The sequence below is a fragment of the Otolemur garnettii genome, unplaced genomic scaffold, assembly GCF_000181295.1.
Source record: "Otolemur garnettii isolate 467f Iridium unplaced genomic scaffold, OtoGar3 scaffold00285, whole genome shotgun sequence".
Taxonomy (NCBI): Eukaryota; Metazoa; Chordata; class Mammalia; order Primates; family Galagidae; genus Otolemur; species Otolemur garnettii.
Window position 1 is genome coordinate 14,376 of NW_003852680.1, and position 3,912 is coordinate 18,287.

Genomic DNA, 3,912 nt, shown 5'->3' on the forward strand with positions numbered 1-3,912 from the left:
AAAAATCAATCTTCCAGCTAAAACTACCCAAGAGAAGCATGAGATACCCAGGGGAATAGAAAGGAATTATCAGTTATATCAAGATTAACAGACACAGTCAACTAAAATCCCAAATAGCCGACCCCTACTGAACCCAGAGAGCGCACACAGCACGCTTGGTCAGAGCCTACAACCCACAAAGCTCTTTCCACAAGCCAAGGTGGTGGTTCCAAAGTGCCTTGTCTATAAAGTCTGTTCCTGTGGGTACCAGATGAAAAGTATGTGCTGTTGACAATAACACTGGTCCTCCCTCAGACATCCATCCAAAGGCATTTCAGCAGCCACTTCTGTTGCGTCTCTTCCGCAGAGGCCATCATTTCGGTATGTCTAGCGGGGAGTGGGGGGAGGGCTGCCATGCTGGTCAGCACAGCCATTGAATGGGCCAGAAGTAGCGCACCAGGGGAACAGCAAAGTCGCTTAGCACAGCCCTTGGAGAGGCAAAGTGAGCTGCAGAACGAAAATAAGTCCTTCTGCTCTGAGGGCTCCTCCAAGTCCACATTTACAAACTGGATGGTCACGTTATGGATTCCTGCCTTATGGACAATTTCTAGCATTTTCATGCTGACATCCTGATATCCCCTGTCCTTCTGATATTTTATATGCAGGGTGGCAATGATCTTTGTCCTTCTAAGTTCCCAGATGTGCGCTTCGTATATACACTGCTAATTCCGGGCACAGCAGCGTGTTTGCTCATCAGCTCTTCCATGTTGACCCCTTTGGGGACCATCTACATCAGAATGGTATTCGTGTCCTCGATGAGTGGGAAGACAGATGACAAAATGATGATGACCATGGCCATAGTCAGGTTGGGGTGAATGCAGCATTGCCAGTTACACGGCTCCTCATTTTTCAAGGGAACCACATAGACTATGATGGCGTAATGACCACATCCCTGTGGTGTCGCTGATCTTATGCAAAGTACACCTGCTAAGTTTGAGAGCACGGTCGCCTCCTGCTTCCTCTCAACCGAGTCTGAGGCAGGGGCTGTGGCTGCGTGCGCTGCTCCTCTGAGCCGTGCAGGTCCCCAAAGCCCCGCAAGCGCCAGCTTTGGCCAACTGCTGCTGCTGCTGCTGCAGTTGGCAAAGGCGGCAGCCGCAGCAGGAGGCGCAGTCCAGGAAGATGAGCACCTCTACCACGTTGACCTCTAGCTCCAGGGCGCAGACGATGAGCACCAGCTCTGACTCATGGATGCGCTGGGGCTGGGCCAGGCGCAGCACGGACTCCACGAAAATGGTGAAGCAGAACCCTGCGGGGAAGAGGGCGCAGCTGAGCGCGCCCACCACCTCGGCTAAGGCATCGTCCTAGGTGGCCCGGAAGTTCCTGGGGTGGCGCCAGGCATTGTATCCAGCACTCAGGCCCAAGCACTGTGAGATCCACAGCGAGGGCAGTCTCGACAGCATGTTGAAGGACTTGGAGAGCAGCGCGATGGAGTTGCTGAGACCAGCTCCGCAACAAAAAAGGCGCCGGTGAGCACGAGCATGAAGAGCAGCCGGCACGCCTTGCCGGAAAAGCGGCCGGTTTCTGCAGTCCTGCCCGAGCAACTGCCTCCGCAACAGGTGGGGACCTAGAGCGGGGTAGCTCAGCCGAGGTCTGTCTGTGCTCCTCTTATAGACTATACTCTGTGCAGGAATCATGAGAGTGAGAGACTCAGCAGGACAGTGTCCAAGGTTGCTCATTCTGGAACCTTCCCATGCACCTTCAGGTGAACCTCACTTGTCTCTCTTCCTCCTCCCTGACCCCGTCATTCTAGAGAAGGCTGATCCCCACCCGCCAATCCTCTGGGAGTGCAGGATGCTAAAATCCTCTCACCACTGAGGAACACAGTTTCTGCCAAAGCCCTGGGTCAGCTATTTGTCTGTTTGTGAAGCCAAAGAAGCAAAATTCTACCTGCTGCTTCATCTTGGAAGCTGCCCACGGAAATGATTTTCTTTTTTCTGGAATTCTCTCATCTGAGGTGAAATCAGATGCTCCGGATAAAATGAGTGTTTGAGTGAGCACCTCTAAGGGAACCCCTGAGAAGTCCCAGTCCATCCTGGATAGTCAGGAGCTGCAGTTGTCAACAAAAGATGATTCTTCTTCCTTTTCCAGAGTCCAGAGTCTGAGAGGTCCTGGCTGTCAAAGAGCTCCTAGTACCCTTGCCAGGGTTTACTCTGTTAATCACTCCCCTGTCACCTCTCACGTGGAAGAATCAAATTTTATGGAGTCTGGCAGTGCTGTTTTGCTTAGGGCTTATATTTTCTTTTAATTCTTTTTTATGTGCATTGTGCTCTAATCCTGGTACAAAAGCAAAATTAGAAGCCACATACACCCAAGCTGGCGGATTCGAATCCAGCCGGTGTGCCAAAGAACGACGGCTGCAACAAAAAAATAGCTGGGCGTTGTGGCAGGCGACTGTACTCTCAGGTACTTGGGAGGCAGAGGCAGGAGAATCACTTGAGCCCAGGAGTTAGAGGTTGCTGTCAGCTGTGATGTCACGGCACTTTACCCAGGGCGACAGCTTGTGACGGTGTCTCAGTATAATGGTCTTAATGTAAACAAAGTCCTGATAAGGAAGCCAATCAGAGGCTGACTCAAGGACTAAATCCTAGCTGACCCACAGTCACATACCACACATGTGATGTTCTAATGCTCTGACAGCCTTGTGTCCAAACATAACTCCTCTGGCCTAATCAAGGTGACAGAAGAAAAGAGATCTTCCTTCTCTTTATCTGGTCCAGAGCAAGTCTTCTTGAATTGGACAAAGTTTAAAGAATTCACATTCTTAACTCCCGAAAACCACTGCCTCAAAGCACAGAGCCTTGCCCTGGTAGAAAGCAGCTTCAAGGCCTCTAGCCAGCTGCTGTACCACAGATGTGAGGGGAGGGGGCACATACAAACTCCAGCCTGCAGAAATATAAAAGTGACAAGATCTTGGACTTCGTGCTCAAAGCCAGGTAAATGGGTCTGAACGGATTCCCTATAACTGTCTCCCTTTGTCCAGCATGTTCCCTATCCCTAATAACATTTCTAATCTACTAACAATTAATAATTGAGTATTAGTTTCAAACTTATAAAATTATTATTACTAGCAATGCAAGCACATCAAGATATGACTCCTCCCTTAGGTCTTCACACATGCACCATTTAATAGTGTCTTACTGATTGACTGACTGTGTTTATCTGGGCCTTTTTCTGCAGAGCAAGTCTGCTACGAAGGGGGCTGGTCAGTGGGGCATTGTATACAGGGGCAGTAGGGATCTGGATCTTCATCTCTGAATTTCATGTAGAAGCTCAAGTAAAACATCCTCTCTTTTACACATCCAGATTCAGGGTGTGTGCGGCTCTCCTGGTTTGGTTGTTAATATGCAGATCTTGGGTGGCACTCATAGGTCAGTGGGTAGGGCACCGGCCACATACACCAAGGCTGGCAGGTTCCAGTCCGACCCAGACCAGCTAAAAAAATAACAACAGCAACAACAATAAAAGAAAATAGCTGAGTGTTGTGGTGGGCACCTGTAGTCCCAGCTACATGGAAGGCTGAGGCAAGAGATTGCTTAAGCCCAAGAGTTTGAGGTTGCTGTGAACTGTGCCAACAGGACACTCTATTGAGGGTGACATAGTGAGAGTTTGTCTCAAAAATTAAAAACAAAACAAAACAAAACAAAGGGCTCAGCCCCTGGAACACAGTGGTTACGGTGCCAGCCACCTACACCGACGCTGGCAGGTTCGAACCCAGCCCGGGCCAGCTAAACAATGTCAGCAGCAACAAAAAATAGCCAGGCATTGTGCAGGCACCTGTAAGTCTCAACTAATTGGGAAGCTGAGGCAAGAGAATTGGTTAAGTCCAAGTGTTTGAGGTTGCTGTGATGTATGATGCCACAGAACTCTACCGAG

At 49.8% G+C, this 3,912-nt stretch overlaps 1 pseudogene; it reads right to left on the bottom strand.

The window, feature by feature from the left end:
- Nucleotides 1-222: 222 nt before the first annotated feature.
- On the bottom strand, nucleotides 223-3,288 carry LOC100962235 (annotated as a pseudogene).
- Nucleotides 3,289-3,912: the final 624 nt, after the last annotated feature.